The following is a 24,527-nucleotide window of genomic DNA, read 5'->3' on the forward strand; positions in this document are numbered from 1 at the left end:
ATAATAGTGGAAATCAAGAGCTTCTTTTGGACAACAAGTAGATGAAAGAGCTACTTACAATTTGGAAGCTTTTAGGGTGTTCACGGCCCAAGAACAAGTGTGTGTTCTTGGTGAATAAGATGGTTATTTGAAGATCTAAACCCAAAAGAGTTGAATTCACGGATGAAATCAAAGGGTTTCACTTGATTAAGAAGGATATCAAGTAAATATGGAAGAATAACTTACACTTTTGAAGATCAAGGAGGATATCCTTGATGATACTTGAGAGAGAATGGGAGTTCTTGGTTGGAAGAAGTGAGAAATGAAGAAATAATGAAGTAAAGCTATCCATATAGAGAAGTGATTGCGGACGAAGAGTTCACGGTCCGAGGTTCACGGCTGAAGCCTCGTTTACGGCCGTGAACCGAGGGTTCACGGTCCGAAGTGGTTTACGGCTCGCAGGCTTACGACTCGGTGTTCACGGCTGTGAGGTTTACGGCTGCGAGGAGTTTGCGGCCATGCGAAGGTTCTTGGTTCTTTAAAGCTTTTCTCTTCCAAACCTTAATACTCTTAGTTAACTAGGCTTCAACACTTATAGCCCAATAACCCATCTAATTTAAGACCATGGAAGGATTAAGTTTGACCAACGTTGACTTAACGAGAATAAATTTTTTTCGGGTTGTCACATCATCCCCCCGTTAAAGGGAATTTCGTCCCGAAATTAGCTTTCTTAGCAGTACTCCTGGGGTTGTGCTTCTCTGAATGGCAGAATACCCACTCGTAGACCTGGGCAACTTTGCCCTGACGCTCATGATAAGATTCATACTTGGTCCATCATCATCACCTCTTGTATACAAGTCGTATATAATTAAGATTAGTAAGACGGTCGGATGTGCGACTCTGCCCCAGGTCCACAACCAAACAAGGAACAGGAGATAGGGCGGAAACACACATACTAGATCTGTATAATCATAATTATATACCAATCTCGCGTATACCCTTAATAGTGATAGGTGGGTTGTATTCGTCCTTAGCCTCTGTGCTTGAACTTGATCTGTTGGACGAGTGGTAGTTCGGGAAGGTCTGCTGAGTATACGGTGGCAAGGTTCCGGAGGGCAAGGTACTCCTCGCATAAGTACTTTGGGGTGTAGAAGACAAGAGACAATACTGAGGTCTAGGTCGGGTTGTCATTACGAATGACGAGGGTTTCATTAATTTGTCGGTTAATGTGATGGAATTTCGAAACACATGAACTTAGTATGGTGAGGACCACGCCAATCCATGACGAATGATGACAACAGACTCTTTACAGAAAAAAAAGTTAGGCCGATTTGAAAGAAACGTTTGTTATACGATGATGTATTCTGAGTGTGCTCGACAATGTATTCTATGTAGAATTTCTAGTGCTTTCAGTTTTCTCCTCGATGAATCCACTGTCACAAATCGTACCGCGATGAGCGAGTACTAATAGTGAAAGTGATTTGATAACTAGTGTCAATACTTTATATTATGATCCTCCTCGGTACCTCTATGATCGCCTGGCATATACAAGTTATGTATAATTAAGATGAATAAGACGGTCGACCGAGTGACTCTGCCCTAAATCCACAACCAAACAAGGAACATAAATTAAGGCGGAATCACTCACTCTAAGTCTGCAAAATCTTAGCTATGCACAACCCTGATGTACATACTAAGCCATCATAGTTCACCTGTACGGATCTTTAGTTCTCTTTTGAATGTTGGGACTTGTTCAGACGAGTGAGTTATTATAATTACTTTTAAATTTTCCCCAACTTTTAATCTTATATTAAATAAAAATAAAATTTCTAAAGTAATTGTTTTATTTCGAAGACGTACCGCTGCTCGCTGGTGATTCCGGGGTAGTTTCTCCTACGGTGATCATCAGAATTTGTTCATCCACGCCTGAGTTCTTCGCTATCGGGCAATCCCTCTTGTAGTGCCCAGTCTTACCACAGCCATAGCATGCCTGGTTCATTTCAACTCCGGGGACTTGGGAGATCGGTTGTACCGGTGCCCTGCAGAAACGAGCAGTGTGCCCCTTCCTGCGACAGTTCATGCACTGCATTTCCCGGCATACTCCAGTGTGGTGGTAGTTACACTTACCACACTTGGGGAGAGTTCCAACATATCCACTGACAGATGCTGGAGTGGCGGGTGTTGTGGCGGCGTACACAGTAACCACTTGTTGCTCCTGCGGGGGTTCTTGTGTCGTTCGCTCCTTCCTCTTATTCCCCGACTTTTGTTTATAGTCCCCTCCCTTTGATGGCTCGGGAACAGGGACCACCATGCCATGGCGGACTCCATGGTCAATGAGTCTCTGGGCCAGGCGTTTGGCGCTATCGAAGGTTGTTGGATTAGAAGACAGTACACCCCCCTGAATCGGGGTAGATAAACCCCATACGTACCTTTCTATCTTCTTACTTTCCGGGGTAACCATCACGAGGCATAGTGCTGCCAGGTCGCTAAACTGTCAATGTAGGTCACTATGTCTGAGCCGACCATGGTGTGATCCCATAGTTCTTGTTCCAGCTTTTGAACTTCGCCCCTTGGGCAGTATTCTTCCAACATCATCTCTTTTAGGTTCTCCCAACCTATCGAGTTAGCCACTGATAGGGTCAGTGACTTAACATGGCTATTCCACCATGTTAGGGCTCTGTCGGAGAAAGTGCAAGCAACAAACTTCACCTTTCTCCCTTCTGGGCACATACAGATTTCGAAGACCGAATCTGTTTTCTCGAACCATCGCATCAAAGCAATGACTTCCTCATTTCCATTAAAGGATTTGGGTTTGCAGTTCATGAAGTCCTTATACGAACACTCATGTGGGTGTCCGTGGGTAACTCCGGGGTTAGTTAGGTAGGTACGGCTACCAGCTCCACTGGTACCACTTGTGCGGAATTGATTCATAGCAGCTGTTACTGCGGCTGATATCGCTGCTTGGAGAGCAGCAGGATCAAATTGTGGTGGTGGATTCTCTGTTGTGCTATTGATTACACGCCTTACAGGTCTACCGCGAGGCATCTTTTGATAAAAAGAATACAAAGATGAGATGGAAATAAGTCTATAGCATAGGTTATAAGCCGAAAGATGAATGGGTTTAGGGTTTAGGGTTTATGGTTTAGGGTTTAGGGTTTAGGGTTTAGGATTTAGGGTTTAGGGTTTAGGGTTTAGGGTTTAGGGTATAAGCCTAAACCCTAAACCCTAATGGGTAGGGTTTAGGGTTTAGGGTTTTTTTTTGGGAAAGAGGCCACAACCTCGGCAAAGATTTTATAACGTAAAAAAATAAAATACAAGAGTTTAAATCACTTTTGGACAAACCCCAAAAATGATACAAAGCCAAACATCAAGAAGGTACCAAAACCAAAGACTAGGTCTAAAACCAATAAAAGCAAAGAAACAACATTTTATTTTCATCCAACTCCACAAGCCGGAGTGGTCTTCATCTTTCCAAAGATTCAAGCAACCCATTTGTCTACTAATCTTCATGCATCTTCCAAGTTTGGTATCCTCTTGCTTCAACCCAATCCAAGTGATCAAAAAATCTCTATTTACCCCAAAAAATATCATCATCTTCAATCTCTTGTGACAAAACTTCAAACCCAAAATTGTATCCGAAATACAACCAACTTCGTACACCTTATACTTTTATTCTTAGTCTTCATATAGCCCAAAAAAAGTAAACCATTGTAATCTTCTATAAAGTCACTTTTCCACTTTCCCAATATCTCAAAAATCCAAACTTTGAAGAGATCAATCCATATATCCCAATATCAACAAGAAAATCTTCAATGTATCCAATCTTCATCCCAAAAAAATCATTATCTTTCAAAATCTTCAAACCAATCCAATCTTCAAGCAACCATCTTTGAATAAGCAACCTCTTCAAATTAGCCATCCAAAAGTCATTATCTTCATTCGCCATCCAAATAATCATCAGGACCAACTCAAACTTTGATTTTTTACAGAAAAAATCATAAAACCAAACTATAAATCCTGGATTTGAACCGGGGAAACACAACTTTTTTTAGGAAAAAAGGGTAAAACCAAACTATAAGTTCCGGATTTGAACCGGACAAAAAGTGACATTTTGTTAAACAAAAAATGCCAAAATTATTGTAGTACAGTCTAAGGACGACGTACTCAAGCCCGTGTATTTCCGGGTGAATATCCTACCACTTACTGATGGAAATAGTAGTGGCACCCACAAAAGTGGAGGATCCTAACTGAATAGGATTGAACCGACTATCTTCGGGAATTGAAACCTTAAACACGTGAAAACCAATTTTTTTAAGGAAAAAAATATAAAACCATCCGTCAATTCTTTTTTTGTACACTTCTAGTTGCCTAGAAGGAAACCAACAATTAATGGGGATTATACCCATTTGCAATTTCATGAAAACCACTTCATAAGAAAAAGATCTTATGAAACTTGGGATAAAGCCGAGATGCAAAACAATTTTATAGGTAAAATCGTTTAAAAACCAAACTATAAGTTCCGGATTTGAACCGGTCAAAAAGTGACATTTTGTTAAACAAAAAACGCCAAAATTATTGTAGTACACTCTAAGGACGACGTACTCAAGCCCGTGTATTGTCGGGTGAATATCCCACCACTTACTGATAGAAACAGGAGTGGCACCCACAAAAGTGAAGGATCCTAAATGAATAGGATTGAATCAACTATCTTTGGGAGTTGAACCCTTGAACACGTGAAAGCCAATTTTTTTAAGGAAAAAAATATAAAACCATCCGTCAATTCCTTTTTTTACACACCTTGTTTTCAAGATGGAGAACCACAAAAAATGGGGATTTTACCCATATGCATATTCTCAAATTCCACTTCAAAAGGCAAAATCCTAATGAAACTCGAGATAAAAACGAGATGCATATCACTTTTAAAGGTAAAAGTGAAAAAAACCCCACATCCGTCAATTCTAGACCTGGCAAACGTGTCGTGTCGTGTCAGGTTCGTGCCGTGTCAAGACATTAAACGGGTTGAGAGTGCTTGACCCTAACCCGACCCGTTTAATTATCGTGTCGTGTCGTGTCAACCCATTTATTTTCGTGTCGGGTTTCGGGTGAAGGTTTAAACCTTATAAATATATTGTTTCATGTCGGTTTGAAACATTTTAAAGGTTAAAAAGTAAGAGTCATGGAGGAAAAAAATGAAAAAGTGAAATGTTGGAGTTGGGAGGTGGAACTGAAAAAAAAATATACTCCCTCCGTCTCATATTTATTGTCCATTTTTTACTTTTGAAGTTTCTACTTTGACCTTAAATAGTTTTATTTGTGTTATAAATTACTTGATAAAATTTATAACAATGAAAAGACATTTAAAACACAATCCATTCATATATTTTGCATTAAGTGTTATATATAAAAAACAAAAATATTTAAGGTTAAATTTGAAGAATAAAGACTTTAACAGTCAAAATTGGACAATAAATATGGGACGAAGGTAGTAGTAAGTTTAGAAAGCAAAATGGAAAGAGTTAAGAGTTAGGAAGCAAATGAGATAGGTAGTGAGGAGGAGTAAAATTAAGTCACTTTGAAAGTTTGAGTTTTACTTTTAATTCTTGAATTTGGGTCGCTACAAATGTATAATATTGAAAATATTTATAAAAATATGAAATATATATATATATATATATATATATATATATATATATATATATATATATATATATATATATATATATATATATATATATAAAATTAAACGGGTCATCTTCGAGTCATCTTCGAGTTAAAAGTCTTGACCCTAACCCTACCCGTTTAATTACCGTGTCGTGTCATGTCAACCCGTGTATGTAAACGGGTCGAAATCTCTGACCTTAACCCGCTAACTTCGTGTCGGGTTGTCGTGTCGTGCCAGATTTTGCCAGGTCTAGTCAATTCCTTCATAAAAATAATGAATAAGAACTCCATTAATAACAATAGAGTTCTTCCATAACCAATAATTCCAATTTTGCCCTTTCACCATAAAAGAGATTAACCTCCAGCCATATATATTTTGTTTGAGCCACACTTCATCTATACCATAGCTCCTTCGCTTCTCAGTGAACTCCAATCTCCAAGACTTAAGCCCGATAGACATAATTATGAAAGGATTCATAGGAACTTGACCGATTTGCCTCAGCCTCCAAGGATTACGATGATAGGAAGACAGAACATCAATTAAAAGATCATATGTCTTATTCATACCGCACCAGCCACCTCTCTGATCGAACCAGGGACAGAAATCACCAAACTCAGAAAAATACCAAATATGCCCCTGTTTATTTGCCCTCCCAAACCAACAAGAAAAACCTTCAAGTCTCCTGCACCCACCCATCCTTACGAACCTGCGACAGCAGGTGTGAATCAACAAAATCCAATTCTCTTTAATAACCAAAAAAATCTCGAACAGATTACCAAAACACCCTTCAGCCAAAAAGACCCCCCTTCGATTACACCTTCTATCTTTTAATCTTCCCCTTCTCTCCCTATATTCCTGTTCCGACTGGTAATTAAGACCCCGCCACCTATCCTTTTTTACGATTAAAAAATTATTATTCCAAAATTGACAAAAATTCCCTTTACATAAAACCACAAAATACCCATCTTGCCCATCCGTCTCCCATAACCAGGGACTTCGACTACTTTTATTATTCCTTCTATAGCAGCGACTCTGCCACAGAAACTTCCAACCCAAATCAATTTTGAATTCTTTCCCCATAATAACAATTAACATGTTTAAATGGGATATTCCACTCCTTGCAAATTTGCTCATTAAGACCCAAGAATCCAGGCTTAAGACCAAACAACTTTAATCTAATATCAACCATGATATTGTGAACTACACTTTCAACAGATTTAATTTCTTTTCCAAACAATCTCTTATTTCTTTCACACCAAATATGATAAACAGTGGCTGCCAAAGCAATCTTCCTGATGAAATTCCCAATATTCTTCATTTTGAGAGAGCATTGAAGGTTATCAATAATCTCGCCCCAAGAACCATGCTTGTGATTAATTTTAGCTTTCTGTTTGACCCTTCTCCACACCTCACAAGGGAATTTACATTCGAAAAAAGATGATCATGAGAATCCATTTGAGATTTACAGAAAGTGTTGGATAAGGTGTCTAAGTCCATAACTATTTCTGATATGTACTTGACCCGGTTAGCATGGTCCATTTGGGTTGCATGGAATTGCAATACTTGGATTGACCAAAATGAGAGAAAGGACACTTAAGGTTTATTAATATATTATAAGTTCTAATATATTAATAATATTATTTAATTAGTATTGATCAAAGAATTAATTTGGAATTAATTAAGTGATCAAAAAGAGACTAATTAAATATATAGGGTTGATTGTGTAAATCATCTATTCTTGTATAGTGGGCTAATGATTCATGGTTTGTATGGATTGAGTTAAAACCCATAGGATGCTCCATGGATAGTCCATGGAGGTTACAAACCCATGGATCATGGAATATGAAAAGCCATGACAATTAGGGTTTACATGGTGTAACCCTACTTGTGTCACAACTATATAAAGACCCCTAGTCTAGCAAAATCGACTACTACTTGTACAAGATAGAGGGCAATCCGATTTTGAGGTTTAGTGAAACTTCTCTCAAGGTTATTCCAAGTGTTGTAGTGTTGTGTGAGACATTTGAGGCATCACACTTGAGGTGCTAGGCTCACAAGGTTCTCAAGGAATCCAAACTACAAAAGGTATGTTCTTCTTCTAGCATTTATGTTTAAAAGTTCCCCATGCTATGCTAGATAGGTTAAGAACCTTGGAAAATCAAATTTGCATGTATCATAGTAAAACATAGATCCAAGGTTTCTAGGGTTGCATGTACACCATAGGAGTGTTAGAATGCTCAAAACCCTACAGTGGTATCAGAGCCTAGGCTTGTTTATTTGATACTTGATGCAAACTTGTTGAAAAAACTCAGTTTCTGCATTCTGCAGCATGAACTCGCGAGTCCATGAGGGGACTCGACGAGTCCATGAGTTAATTCATCCTACTCGTCGAGTAGGTTCGTGCACTCGACGAGTAGGAGGCCCTGGATGCAGATTTTCGAGTTTTGTTGTTGGAAATGGACTAGAAACATTACCCTAAACTGTTTTGGTATTATAAAACTTGTTTTAGATGGTGTAATGGTTATGCTAATCCATTTTCAATAGCTATTATCAAAATTTCAAGTTTTGTATGGTTTATTTATGATTCTTGAAATTGTTGATATGAACATTCATGAACTTATGAGTTTAGAAGATCATAGGAATTATTCGTAACTTGCTTGTTAGTTTAATTCTTGATCATTATGTGTTTTAATGGAATCCATAATTTGTCCTCAAGTTATGGATTACCAAAAGTCACTCTTTTAAAGTCCATTATTAAACATATAGGTTACATAAAATGAAAAGTCTCTCATTTTATTAATCCATTAACTCATAAGTTATGAAAGATGAAAAGTTTTGAAAGTTACAAAACTTGCCCTCAAGTTTTGGAACATGTAAAGTCACTTTAAAAACTTTAGTTCCAACCCCTAGAATTTTAAAAGTTAAAATTCAATCCTTATACTTTATATAATTATAAGTTAATAATATATATATATATATATATATATATATATATATATATATATATGTATAAGAACAAGTCGTTTTACCGTTAGTAGGCCTCATTCACGAAGCCGGTCTATAAGGGGGGTATAAGGTTGTTGCCTATAAAATGGCAGCTTAATGGGTGTCCACTCTCACCCACCGCTTCCTTGATTGGTGGAGGGTCGTTAGCCGAACGGGTAGGACAAGGACTTTAAATCCTCATTAAAAGTATGATGAAAAATAAAGTAACTAAATGTTTTATAAATTCCCAATCTTAGTTACTTTAGGAAAATGTGAATAAGGTGCTAACCCATGAAATTACACTTTGCACTTTGTTTAAGTCGTTAGTGGAACGTGTGTGGTTAACCGGCACACTAATCTGAACTTAACAAGGTAGGCAAAGGGTAACTTAATGTTTATCATAGTATCGATGGAGCGCGTGTGGTTAACCGACACATCGATTGAGGGGTAAATATTAAAGGTACCAAGTAATTTGCATGGTTACTTCACACCTTGTTTTGTGATCCTCGGCATCCTAGTCACAAAACCTGAAGGGCACACTCGAGATTGAAACATGCCATTGAAAAGTTCAATGAATCTCAAAGAATCTAGGAGTTTCAAAACCTAATAATTTATTTCGTTTTCATGGTGGAAATTGGTGAATCGTCATTCACCTACCTTCAAATATTTTATAGCTTGGATTACGGCATCCCTCTTCTAAGTTATAAAATATTGGGTTGGGTCCTAGCCTTAATATTACATTTGGGTGTCTTATTAAGGACTATCTTTATATCTAATCTAAACTTGTCTTTCTTCCTTTCAGATGTCTTCCAACAATGCTGCTTCTGGCTCAAACCCTACCGACTCATTCTCTCTCATGAACCTTTATGGGAGAGTCATCTTCGATGGATCCAACTTTATGGATTGGATCAGGAACATCAGGATGGTCACTCAGTATGAGGACAATGAATATGTCCTCGACAAGGAGCTTAAGAAACTTGTTGAGTCATCTGCTACTCCTGAGGAGATCGCTGAATACCAGACACATGAGAGAGATGCTACCAAAGTGGCATGTATCATGTTGGTCACAATGACAGCCGAGCTCCAAAAGTCCTATGAGGACTTCTACCCTTTTGAAATGCACCAGGACTTGATGGACCGCTACCATCAGAGTGCTCGTCAAGAGCGGTATGAAATCATCTCTTCGATGATAACAACCAGGATGAAGGATGGTGAACCCATCACGGGCCACATGCAGAAAATGCAAAGGTATGTGGACCGTTTGCTGAAACTGAATGTGAACTTCCCAGAGGAGTTGGCAATTGATATCATTTTGCACTCCCTACCTTTCGTGTTATGATCAATTCCGCATGACATACCATATGAACAAGGAGGAAGTTACACTCAGCAAACTTCAAGGACTTTTGAAGACCGTAGAAAGTGGTCTTAAAGGTAAGTCGGTTGTTACTACTCCTACTCCTACCGCAGCCCCTGTCTTGGCAATCGGGCAAGGCAAAGGAAAGAAGAGGAAGAGCCCTTCGAAGGGTACCAAGGGAAAGTCCCTTGATGGCTCCTCTTCAAGTGGAAACAAGAAAGGTTTCGTCACTCCTTCTGCTAACCCTAAAGAGGCTGAATGCTTCTATTGCCATGAAAAGTCGCACTGGAAGCGAAACTGCCCAAAGTACCAGCAAGATGTTAAGGATGGGAAAGTAAAACCCAACCACACAGGTATTTACACTATATTGTCTAATAACTCACCCTATTCTAATTCTTGGGTCCTTGATACAGGTTGTGGTATTCACATATGTTGTGATTTGCAGGGACTAAGAATAAGTGAAAATGTGGAGCATGGGAAGATAAACTTGATCATGGGAAATAGGAAAGTTACACCTGTCACCAAGATTGGAGTTTATTCTTTGTTGCTAAGTAGTGGGTTAACATTAGATTTGAATAAATGTTGTTATTCGCCTGAATTGGCAAGAAATATTATTTCCTTTCATGGTTTGTACAAACAAGGTTTCACCTTTTCATTTGATAATGATAGTGGTGGTATTAATGCTTTATTTATTAATGTTCTTTACTTTAAAGCAGTACCTTGTGATGGTGTGTATGAAACTGTGTCGGTTGTAGATAACCTAGGAAATAATGTGTTGTGTATCGATTCTACCACTAGTTTGGATAAAGCATCATTATGGCATTGTTGTCTTGGAAATGTAAACAAGAAACGCATAGGCCAACTCCAAAAGGATGGAGTCTTGGAGTCATTTGATCTAAAATTAGATGATAGTTGTGAATCTTGTTTGCTTGGGAAAATGACAAAGTCACCCTCACTGGTACTTGTGCTAGAGGTAAGGGTTTGTTGGATCTCATACATACTGATGTGTGTGGACCCTTCAGAACCGCCACAAGAGATGCTAACCGCTTCTATGTGACTTTTACTAATGATTTTAGTAGATATGGTTATGTCTACTTAATCAAGCATAAGTCAGAGACCTTTGAAAGATTCAAAGAGTTCAAACAGGAACTGGAGAATCGGTTGGGCAGGAACATTAAGATGCTTCGATCCGATCGAGGTGGTGAGTATCTTAGTACAGAGTTCCTTGACTATCTTAAGGAATGTGGGATTGTCTCACAATTGACACCTCTCAAGACACCACAGTTGAATGGTGTGGCTAAGGGGTGCAATCAAACCTTGTTGGATATGGTTTGTTCCATGATGAGTCGAGCTTCGCTACCAATCTCATTTTGGGGGTATGCCTTAGAGACTGCCGCCCATATCTTTAATCTAGTCCCTACCAAAAAGGTTGCCAAAACACCTCATGAGATGTGGACTGGAAAAGTTCATAATCTGGACCACATCAAGATTTGGGGTTGCGAGGCTTTCGTGAGGCGCGAGACTCACGATAAGCTCGAACCTCGAAGTGAGAGGTGTATTTTCATCGGCTACCCACAGAGATCCTTTGGTTACCTCTTCTACAGACCCATTGTGTGACAACTCGGACTTTTATCCTGTACAATTGACCTTTACATCCAAATTAAATTCGATTATTATCACCATTTTACGCTATTTAAGGGTCCGTTTAAGTGTTCTAAGCTTGAGTACAGTTGGGAATAAGATTAGGAATGAGTCGACACGTCGTTTAGAAGCAAAACCGGGCCATACACCCTTCTAAGAGGTGTGTACGGCCGCACACATGGGTGTGCGGCCGCACACCCACTTTCCAGCCGCACACACCTTTATATATATATAAGGGGACCCCTTCACTCATTCTTTTCCTTTGGCTGCACTCTACTTTCTCTCACTACTTTCTCTCTCTAAAAACTTCATCCAAGAACACTCAAAAGGCCTCAAAAACGTGAACCACTCCATCATTCAACTTGTTATAGTGGTAAGACACCTGAATCTAAGGATAAAACTCATAGTGTTCTTCGTGTTCTTCATCCTTTGAAGGTGTACGGCCGCACACCTTCATAAGGTGGCTGCACACACACTAAACTCTCCAAAGTGAAGAGTTTTGGCCCCCATCTACTAATAGGACTTGGTATTAGCACAAGAACACCTCGAAAACACCTTAAAATCGATATTTCGGACACCAACGAGGAGTGTACGGCCGCACACTCCTGTGTACGACCGCACACACCCTCTGTACGGCCGCACACTCTTGTGTGCAACCGCACACACAGCCTGGCCGCACACCCTGGCCGTACACCTGGCCGCACACACATAAAAGTCGAGTGTGGTGACCTTACACTCAATTCTAAAACCCTACACTCATTTGGGGACTTCAATAGGTGTTTGTAACACCTAAATCTAAGTGTTTTCACGTCCCTAAGATGTGTACATGTGTCTAATAGTGGCTATATACCCTAAATGTAATAATATATGTGTTACCACATGTTAATAGGATCCACTTGCGTACGAAACATCGGTTGACCACTCAACACTCATAACCAATTGTGCTTTCGGACCCTACGATAAACTGTGAGTTCATACCCCTACACCTTTTACCGAGTTTTTCATGATTTCAGGGGGGGGGGGGGAATACAAGAAAAAGTACAAGGAAACTTGTACTCAAAGCCTATTATTTCGTATGAAATACTTACATGTTCAGCATGCTTTTAACACAGAAAACCGTTTTACCAACCGTTTGAGAAATCAATTCGTAGAAACAGATTTTCAAAACTAGAGCAAGGAAACTTGTGAATCTTATCATAAAATGTTATATTTTACAAAGGATTCATACCACTCATAAACAGGATTTTCTATATTATTACTTGTAAATTCGTTATCTTAAGATTGGAGACACGTCCTTGGTAACACTCCACCGGATACGCGAGTGTAGGACTATCCCTGTAACCAGAATCTCTTGGAGGGAGAGCGTGACTATTGTGTATAGATCTATACGGGATTGACTACCCCGCACCTCGCTGCTAGCTACAGTGGGACCCTCAGGTCTACGGGTGACAATGTTATAAAAGATACTGGCCACCGTTACGTGCCATATCCAGTTTAATGTATGGTTATAGAACTCACAACTTAGAAAATGGAGATTTACTTTTGGTAATAATGAACCTAGTGAACTAACCTCAAAGTAATAACCGATTTGATTACTAGAGGGTATTAGCAGTACCCTTAGGAATTAGTTCACTACTTACTTATTTGTTTTATGTGTGAAATAAAACTAATACATCTCACTGAGAGTAACAGAGTTCTTCAAGGAAACTACACCTAGCGATACAAGTATGGTAGATACTTGTACACATCGTTTCAGAACCGATAACCAATTACCAACTTTTAAGGAAATTATGGGTTTTTCCTGGGATAACTAAACTTTTTGTAAACATGATGTTTAACAAATGGATAATCAAACTTCTTTCATAAGAAAATATGGGATTTTCTTGAGAAACAACTTTTTCATAAGATCAAAGGAACATTTCTTTCACCAGAATAAATCGCTTATGAACTCACCAGCTTTATGCTGATATTTTTAAAACTGCTTGTATTCTCAGGACAACAATAGACAGGTACTCTTGCCGACCTTTGGAGAAGACAGAATAATCTGAAGTCGCGTCTTTTACTTCTGCTATATACTGTTATGTATAAATCATGCTTTTGAACAATGTAAATATTCATATTATAATGTAATGGTTGTGTTTACTTCGCTTACTATGATACAACTGTTGTGATACTACGCATGACGTCCTTCGCCCCGGAGCGTTTCCGCCTTCGGCTTCGGGGTGTGACAGATTGGTATCAGTGCTATTGTTTATAGTGAACTAAGTATACCGAACCTTACATGGTATACAAGTATAAACACTAAGGGGCTGAAGTTCTCTGAACTAAAAGTATATTTTTAAAATATAAGTATTTTTACAAAGAATATACAAGTATACCCGAGTACCCGAATCCGTGTCTTGAGTAGAACAAAACAAAAGTATTTTGGATGTTGAACACTGCGGTTAAACCTGGGCAGTTATGTAATCATGTCTAGGGTCAATATAGCCTGATCAACTATATTCATTCGAGACATGACCAACATGTGTTTGGGAGTGACTTTGGTGTTGCAACAGGCCTAAAACTTACCCGGTATCCATACAACTTAAAATACTATAGAAGTATTTTAGTCAGAGCCGAATACATGGTAGAAATTCATTCTTAGTGTTGCTACCTATTCATTTCTTAGCGATAACTTACTTGCATTAGTAATTTTCCCTTGCTTATCGCTTAGTAGAACACTCCAATGAGATATATATTCTTGCTTCATATCTCTTTATTCGATTCAGATGACTTACCACCCTCTTCTTCTTGATTCTTTTTAGAACAAGATGCCTCCCCGAAGAAGACCTATTAGAAGGAACAACAACACTCCACCACCACCACCGCCCCCTCAGTTCGATCCCGTTATGTTCCAAGCAGCTGTTACTGCTGCTGTGGCTGCCGCGATGACACAAGTGAATCCTGGCGGATCTGGTGGACAGGGAGGTGGTACGCATCCCCAAAATCATGAAGGTTGTCAGGGGCACCAAAGGGAGTGCTCCTATAAGGACTTCATGAACGCAGAACCCACATCTTTCGACGGCAAAGGAGGAGTTATTGCCCTGACTCAATGGATCGAGAAAATTGAGTCCATTTTCGAAATTTGTTCCTGTTCTGAGGCCAACAAAGCAAAATTCGCCGCTTGCACCTTCGCCAACAGGGCACTGACCTGGTGGAATGGTCGGGTCAAATCCCTAACCCTACCAGTGGCAAATGCTATGGGTTGGGAAGGCTTAAAGGAACTCATGATAGCTGAGTACTGCCCTCGGGGTGAAATGCAGAAGCTGGAGCACGAACTCTGGAACCTAAAGATGAAGGGTTCTGACGTTGCCACCTACACATCTAGGTTTGAAGACCTAGCGCTTCTCTGCCCGGGGATGGTCACCCCGGAAAGCAAAAAGGTCGAAAGATACATTTGGGGACTGACCCAGCTGACCAAAGGAAATGTCTTGGCTGCCAGGCCAAACACCTTCGACAACGCTAAGTGTCTGGCGCAGACCCTCATAGATCATGGAGTCGATCTCGATGAAGTGACCGCCACTCCCGAACCGGCTAAAGGGAGTGGTGAGAAAAGAAAATTCTGGAAACAGAAGAAGAGTCAGTCTTCGCAGGAGCCCTCAAAGAAACAGCAAACGGTGGCAGTCCACGCTGCTACTACTCCTACTGCTACTCCTGCCACTCAAACACCTACCAGTAAATATGCTGGTACCCTTCCTCGGTGCGACAAGTGTAACTACCACCATAATCCCGGCCCATGTCGTGAAATGACATGCTCTAACTGTGGCAAAAAGGGGCACACGGTTCGATTTTGCAAAGCACCAGCTCAACCAACCAATCAAACATCTGGATCAGGTGTCGGTCAAGCTTGTTATAATTGTGGAGAAGTCAGGCACTACAAGAGAAACTGCCCCAAGGCAACAACAGCTGGTGGCACAGGGAGAGTACTGACGATGGGACGCGAGGAGGCAGTCGCTGATCCCACAATTGTTTCGGGTACGTTCCTCCTCGACAACTCTTACGCATGCATTCTTTTCGATTCTGGTGCAGAGAAAAGTTTTATTAGCCATGCATTTAAGCATTTTCTTAAACATAAATCCCAACCATTAACCGAAACGTTTACCGTCGAAATGGCTAACGGTGAGAAAGAGAGCTCTAATGACATATTCGTGGGTTGTACCCTTACTCTGAACGATCATTCTTTTCCCATCGACCTTATGCCATTTTCCATAAAAAGCTTTGATGTCATCATCGGCATGGATTGGTTGAGCCCCAATCATGCTGATATCCTTTGTTACGAAAAAGCTATCCGTCTCAATCTTTCCTCGGATGAAACTCTTGTAATCTACGGCGATAAACTCAGTTCAAACCTTCGCATCATCTCGTGCATCAAAGCCCAGAAACTCCTACAGAAGTAGTGTTATGCATTCCTAGCCCACGTCATTAACGAAAAGCAGGAAGTTAAGGACCTCGAGAGCATCCCCTAAGTCTGCAAATTTCCCGATGTTTTTCCCGAAGATCTCCCGGGAATCCCTCCCGAACGCCAAGTTGAGTTTCACATCGACTTAGTCCCCGGAGCTACTCCCGTAGCTAAATCTCCATATCGCCTAGCACCAGCAGAAATGCAGGAGCTATCTAGTCAGCTCAATGAGCTGCTCAGCAAAGGATTCATTAGACCGAATTCCTCACCCTGGGGAGCCCCGATCTTGTTTGTGAAAAAGAAGGATGGATCCTTTCGGATGTGCATCGATTATCGGGAGCTGAATAAGCTCACAGTCAAAAACCATTACCCTCTTCCTCGAATCGATGATCTCTTCGACCAACTTCAAGGAGCCAGCTACTTCTCGAAAATAGACCTGAGATCAGGATACCATCAGCTACGAGTCCATGAGGGTGATGTTCCTAAAATAGCATTTCGGACTCGGTACGGTCACTACGAGTTCGTAGTTATGCCCTTCGGCCTAACCAACGCACCGGCTGTGTTCATGGACCTGATGAACAGGGTGTGTCGTTCTTTCCTGGACAAGTTCGTCATCGTATTCATCGACGATATACTTGTCTACTCAAGAAGCGAGGAAGACCACAAACAGCACTTGAGATCGGTGCTGGAAACTTTAAGGACGGAGAAGCTGTACGCGAAGTTCTCCAAGTGTGAATTCTGGATTCGAAAGGTAACCTTCCTAGGTCACGTGGTAAGCGAAGAAGGCATACACGTGGACCCCTCCAAAATCAAAGCGATAGAGAACTGGTCAGCACCGAAGACGCCCACGGAAATCCATCAATTCTTGGGTCTCGCTGGCTACTATCGTAGATTTATCCAGAATTTCTCCAGAATTGCCAAACCCTTAACCACTCTGACTTAGAAAGGCGTACCCTTTTGTTGGAGTGAGAAGCAAGACACTGCGTTCCAAACGTTGAAGCAGGCCCTATGCAGCGCACCTATCTTGTCTCTACCCGAAGGGACAGAGGACTTCGTTGTCTACTGTGATGCATCCAATCAGGGCCTAGGCTGTGTGCTCATGCAACGGGGAAAAGTCATTGCTTATGCCTCTAGACAGCTGAAGGCACACGAAGTCAACTACACGACGCACGACCTAGAATTGGGAGCAGTGGTCTTCACATTGAAAATATGGAGACATTATCTCTACGGAACCAAGTGCACTATCTTCACTGACCATAAAAGTTTGCAGCATATCTTCGATCAGAAGGAGCTGAACATGAGACAACGACGATGGGTTGAGTTACTCAGCGATTACGAGTGCGAAATCCGCTACCATCCCGGCAAGGCCAATGTGGTGGCAGCTGCCCTCAGCCGGAAGGAGTATTCAGGTCGTGGAGTGAAGGCACTGACCATGACTATCCATTCTCATTTATCCGCGCAAATCAAGGAGGCTCAGCTAGAAGCCTTGAAACCAGAAAACATGTCGGGTGAAACCCTGAGAGGAATGGAAAAGAACCTAGAAATCAAGGGAGACGGAGTCTATTATTTCATGGACCGGATCTGGACCCCAAAGTTCGGTGGTTTCAGAGAAGTTGTCATGAACGAGGCTCACATGACCAGATACTCCGTTCACCCAGGATCGGACAAAATGTATCTCGATCTCAAGAAACTTTATTGGTGATCGAACATGAAATTAGAGATCGCTACCTTCGTGGGCAAGTGCCTGACTTGCGCCAAGGTGAAGGTCGAATATCAGAAACACTCAGGTCTACTCCAACAACCAGAGATATCTGAATGGAAGTGGGAGAGGATTACGATGGATTTCATCACCAAATTACCCAAATCTCCGAGTGGGTACGACACCATCTGGGTAATTGTCGACCGACTAACTAAATCCGCTCACTTCCTTCCGATCAGGGAAAACTTCAAAATGGAGAAACTCACGCGAATCTACATCCAGGAGATAGTTCGACTGCATGGTGCGCCTGTGTCCATTATCTCCGATCGAGATAGCAGGTTCACTTCGAGGTTTTGGCAATCACTACAGAAGGCTCTTGGAACTAAGCTGGATATGAGCACGGCTTACCATCCTCAAACAGATGGACAGAGTGAGAGAACCATCCAAACCTTGGAAGACATGTTGAGAGCCTGCGTCATCGATTTCGGTGCGTCATGGGACACTCATCTTCCTTTGGTTGAATTTTCCTACAACAACAGTTACCACACCAGCATCAAGGTTGCACCCTTCGAAGCCCTCTATGGCCGCAAGTGCAGATCCCCTCTGTGCTGGGCTGAGGTGGGCGACACGCAGCTTGCCAAGGGACAAGTCCCTGACAGCACTCTCACTGGTCCAGAAATCATCCACGAAACCACCGAAAAGATCGTACGAATCCGAGAACGACTTAAGGCCTCTCGAGATAGCCAAAAGAGCTACGCTGATAAACGACGAAAACCTTTGGAGTTCCAGGTTGGAGACCGTGTCCTGTTGAAGGTCTCGCCCTGGAAAGGCATGATACGCTTCGGGAAGCGTGGAAAGCTAAACCCGAGGTACATAGGACCGTTCGAGATCCTCGCCAGGATCGGTCCTGTAGCCTACAAACTCCAATTACCTCAAGAGCTTAGTAACATTCATTCCGTCTTCCACGTCTCGAACCTTAAGAAGTGCTTATCCGACGAGACTCTTACTGTCCCTCTCGATGAGATTGAAATCAACGAGAATCTAAAATTTGTGGAAGAACCAATCGAAATCATGGATAGGGAGATCAAACAAACGAAACAAAGTCGCACTCCGATAGTGAAGGTTCGCTGGAATGCCAAGCGGGGACCTGAATTCACGTGGGAGCGCGAAGATCAGATGAAACAGAAGTATCCACATCTCTTTCCCTAGTTCATGATTTGTATTCCATATTCGAATTTCGGGACGAAATTCCCTCTAACGGGGGGATGATGTGACAACCCGGAACTTTTATCCTGTACAATTGACCTTTACATCCAAATTAAATTCGATTATTATCACCATTTTACGCTATTTAAGGGTCCGTTTAAGTGTTCTAAGCTTGAGTACAGTTGGGAATAAGATTAGGAATGAGTCGACATGTCGTTTAGAAGCAAAACCGGGCCATACACCCTTCTAAGAGGTGTGTACGGCCGCACACATGGGTGTGCGGCCGCACACCCACTTTCCAGCCGCACACACCCTTATATATATATATATAAGGGGACCCCTTCACTCATTCTTTTCCTTTGGCTGCACTCTACTTTCTCTCACTACTTTCTCTCTCTAAAAACTTCATCCAAGAACACTCAAAAGGCCTAAAAAACGTGAACCACTCCATCATTCAGCTTGTTATAGTGGTAAGACACCTGAATCTAAGCATAAAACTCATAGTGTTCTTCGTGTTCTTCATCCTTTGAAGGTGTACGGCCGCACACCTTCATAAGGTGGCGACACACGCACTAAACTCTCCAAAGTGAAGAGTTTTGGCCCCCATCTACTAATAGGACTTGGTATTAGCACAAGAACACCTCGAAAACACCTTAAAATCGACATTTCGGACACCAACGAGGAGTGTACGGCCGCACACACCCTCTATGCGGCCGCACACTCTTGTGTGCAACCGCACACACAGCCTGGCCGCACACCCTGGCCGTACACCTGGCCGCACACACATAAAAGTCGAGTGTGGTGACCTTACACTCAATTCTAAAACCCTACACTCATTTGGGGACTTCAATAGGTGTTTGTAACACCTAAATCTAAGTGTTTTTACGTCCCTAAGATGTGTACATGTGTCTAATAGTGGCTATATACCCTAAATGTAATCATATATGTGTTACCACATGTTAATAGGATCCACTTGCGTACAAAACATCGGTTGACCACTCAACACTCATAACCAATTGTGCTTTCGGACCCTACGATAAACTGTGAGTTCATACCCCTACACCTTTTACCGAGTTTTTCATGATTTCAGGGGGGGGGGGGGAATACAAGCAAAAGTACAAGGAAACTTGTACTCAACGCCTATTATTTCGTATGAAATACTTACATGTTCAGCATGCTTTTAACACAGAAAACCGTTTTACCAACCGTTTGAGAAATCAATTCGTAGAAACAGATTTTTCAAAACTAGAGCAAGGAAACTTGTGAATCTTATCATAAAATGTTATATTTTACAAAGGATTCATACCACTCATAAACAGGATTTTCTATATTATTACTTGTAAATTCGTTATCTTAAGATTGGAGACACGTCCTTGGTAACACTCCACCGGATACGCGAGTGTAGGACTATCCCTGTAACCAGAATCTCTTGGAGGGAGAGCGTGACTATTGTGTATAGATCTATACGGGATTGACTACCCTGCACCTCGCTGCTAGCTACAGTGGGACCCTCAGGTCTACGGGTGTCAATGTCATAAAAGATATTGGCCACCGTTACATGCCATATCCAGTTTAATGTATGGTTATAGAACTCGCAACTTAGAAAATGGAGATTTACTTTTGGTAATAATGAACCTAGTGAACTAACCTCAAAGTAATAACCGATTTGATTACTAGAGGGTATTAGCAGTACCCTTAGGAATTAGTTCACTACTTACTTATTTGTTTTATGTGTGAAATAAAACTAATACATCTCACTGAGAGTAACAGAGTTCTTCAAGGAAACTACACCTAGCGATACAAGTATGGTAGATACTTGTACACATCGTTTCAGAACCGATAACCAATTACCAACTTTTAAGGAAATTATGGGTTTTTCCTGGGATAACTAAACTTTTCATAAACAGGATGTTTAACAAATGGATAATCAAACTTCTTTCATAAAAAAAATATGGGATTTTCTTGAGAAACAACTTTTTCATAAGATCAAAGGAACATTTCTTTCACCAGAATAAATCGCTTATGAACTCACCAACTTTATGCTGATATTTTTAAAACTGCTTGTATTCTCAGGACAACAATAGACAGGTACTCTTGCCGACCTTTGGAGAGGACGGAATAATCTGAAGTCGCGTCTTTTACTTTTGCTATATACTGTTATGTATAAAGCATGCTTTTGAACAATGTAAATATTCATATTATAATGTAATGGTTGTGTTTACTTCGCTTACTATGATACAACTGTTGTGATACTACGCATGACGTCCTCCGCCCCGGAGCGTTTCCGCCTTCGGCTTCGGGGTGTGACACAGTGATAATGTGGTCTTTGTAGCAAGGAGAGGAGTCTTGAGAGAGAGAGAAAGAGAGAGAGAGAGAGAGAGAGAGAGAGAGAGAGAGAGAGAGAGAGAGAGTTCATAAGCCAAAGAAACAGTTAGAGGCAAATTGACCTTAAAGAAATTAAAGAGTCAAGTGATGGAGGAACCTCAAACCCTAGCAATCAACCTGAGGAGGAAACTCATGTTGATCCGACAGAAGAGTTTGTACCTCTGAGGCGTTCCACAAGAGTTAGGAATGCACCTGAGCATTACTATGGTTTCCATATTACTGCGGAAGGTGATACACTTATCAGTGATAACACACTGGTAAGTCTGGATGAACCTAACAACTACACGGAAGCCATGGCAGGCCCTGAGGCTGCTAAATGGAAAGAGGCTATGGACAGTGAGATACAGTCCATGTATGACAATCAAGTTTGGAACTTGGTTGACAATGTACCTGGTCGCAAGACAGTTGCATGCAAATGGATCTTCAAGAAGAAGACCGACATGGATGGTAATGTACACACTTATAAGGCACGATTGGAAAGTTGGCTGAGGATGTTTATATGAGTCAGCCAGAGGGTTTTGTCAGTGCAGAGTACCCTAATAGAGTGTGTAAGCTTGAGAAATCCATATATGGATTGAAAGAAGCACCTGGCAGATGGAATATTTGTTTTGATGAGAAAGTCAAAGAGTTTGGCTTTTCGAGGAGTGAAGATGAGTCATGTGTATATGTCAAGGCTAGTGGGAGTATAGTTAGCTTTTTGGCATTGTATGTGGATGACATACTACTCATAGGAAATGACATCCCAACTCTGCAGGAAGTGAAGTCCTGGCTTGGGAAGTGTTTCGCTATGAAGGACCTTGGTGAAGCTGCCTATATCCTAGGGATAAGGATTTTGAGAGACAGGAGTAAAAGACTAATTGGACTTAGTCAGAGTACCTACTTGGATAAGGTGCTGAATAGGTTCAGCATGCAGAATTCCAAGAAAGGAGAGTTACCGATCCAGAGTAACGCCAGATTGAGTAAGACTCAGAGCCCAGTACAGAGGCTGAGATAGCTGAGATAAGTCGAGTACCTTATGCTTCCACTGTAGGCTCGATCATGTATGCTATGACTTGTACTCGTCCTGATGTGGCCTTTGCATTGAGCATGGTCAGCATATATCAGGGGAATCCTGGCAAGGCTCACTGGACTGCGGTAAAGAACATTCTCAAGTACCTGCGGAGGACTAAGGACTGGGTCCTTACCCTCGGTGGGAGTGATGACTTGAGAGTATTAGGGTATAGTGATGCTAGCTTCCAGACTGATAGGGATAATTTCCGCTCTCAGTCAGGCTGGGTCCTTACCTTAAATGGAGGAGTAATTTCTTGGAAAAGTTCCAAGCAGGAGACAGTGGCTTATTCAACTTGCGAATCAGAGTATATAGCGGCAAGCGAGGCAGCAAAGGAGGCTATATGGCTAAAGAACTTCATTGGAGACCTTGGGCTTGTACCAGCTATAAAGGAGCCTATGGAGATTTTCTGTGATAGTGAAAGTGCAGTTACCTTAGCCAAGGAACCAAGGGATCACGGGAGATCCAGACACATCGATAGAAAATACCATTTCATCAGACATCGAATAGAAGAAGGACTCCTCGTGGCAAAGAGGGTATCATCGGATGAGAACCCAACAGATCCCCTCACGAAGGGACTGGGTAGGGTTAAGCATCTCCAACATGCAAGGCGCATAAGGCTGAAGGATGATATTAGTTTTAGTAGTTAGATAGCTTTGAAATGTGTAAAGTGTAATTGACATTTGATGATGAATAAAATTTGTTGTTTATTTATGAGTAAAGTGTTGCTATCTTTTGTCAATCATTTACTATCGTTTCATTTTGCATGTTTTGACTTCCAGAATAATTATGTTATGGTATATCATATTATTCAAATTCTCCACAATCGGTCATATGTTGGAAGTAGATATGAATCAAGATTGTCATGAAGTTGGTTGTAGATGTCAAAGATGTTGGACATAGAAAAGTGTTGCTACAACACTCATGAGTGCTCATAAGTTCTGAGTATTGGATTCAACCCATGCTCACTTGTATCACTTCATGGAATTTATCTCGAGTGATCGTGAGACGGTAATATCATATAATTCTTCAAACCTAGAGATATGAGTTGTTTCCTATGAGTTGGTTATACATTGATTGTACGAAAACGCATTGGTAACTCGATGTTATAAAACGTGCCTTTGTGTATAATTCAACAAGTAGAAGAACAAGCATATGAGTCGAAGTTTATCTGTTCCTTCTTGGATTAGAAGCGATATCTGGGCCCCTCGATGATTTTGTTGTGACCTATGTACCGGGCTCGGTCAGAACTAAGTTGATGTGTTCAATTAAGTTCTATGTCAAACAAATCATAAATCGGGAAACAAACTTCTGGACAATAAGTAAGACATTGTTCCATGTATTTGTCCGGCTGATATCTAGAACAGAGGATTATATGATCACTTATCTTAAATGGCGTATCAAATCATCTTAGTTCTGCGAGACCTTGAAAGAGCTACGATTGTTGATCGGTTCCTGAAGTCATACTTGTAGTTATAGTTATTAGACTTATCCAAGTGGGAGACTGTTGGATAAGGTGTCTAAGTCCATAACTATTTCTGGTATGTACTTGACCCGGTTAGCATGGTCCATTTGGGTTGCATGGCATTGCAACACTTGGATTGACCAAAATGAGAGAAAGGACACTTAAGGTTTATTAATATATTATAAGTTCTAATATATTAATAATATTATTTAATTAGTATTTGTGACAACCCGAAAATTTTTGCCTTGTAAGTTCAGCCATTCAACTTAACCGAGTGTCAGACTCGTTTCTGCTATCAGTTAGCCTTTCTTAGAGTCTGTTTAAGGTTTCAAAGCTCAGTACATTCAACCGTTGAGTATAGGATTGGGTTGCGTAAGTTCCTAGTCTTTAAATCAAGCCCTACACTCCATTTGAGGGAGTGTACGGCCGTACACATGAGTGTACGGCCGTACACACATGTGTGTGCGGCCGTACACCCATGTTGGCCGTACACCCCCTCCATAAGAGTGATATCCTTCATTTCTAAGCCATTTTCTCAGTTTCCAAGTCAAGAACATCGATTTCTCTCTCAACTATCATCGAGCCTTTCACCCGATCTTCAAGAATGTAAGCTTTCTTCCGTTTTGATTTGTTGTTATTCCCCTTAAAATAGTAACACCCTTTGA

Source organism: Lactuca virosa, chromosome 6, assembly GCF_052849685.1.
Source record: "Lactuca virosa cultivar CGN04683 chromosome 6, Lactuca_virosa_CGN04683_v6, whole genome shotgun sequence".
Classification (NCBI taxonomy): domain Eukaryota; kingdom Viridiplantae; phylum Streptophyta; class Magnoliopsida; order Asterales; family Asteraceae; genus Lactuca; species Lactuca virosa.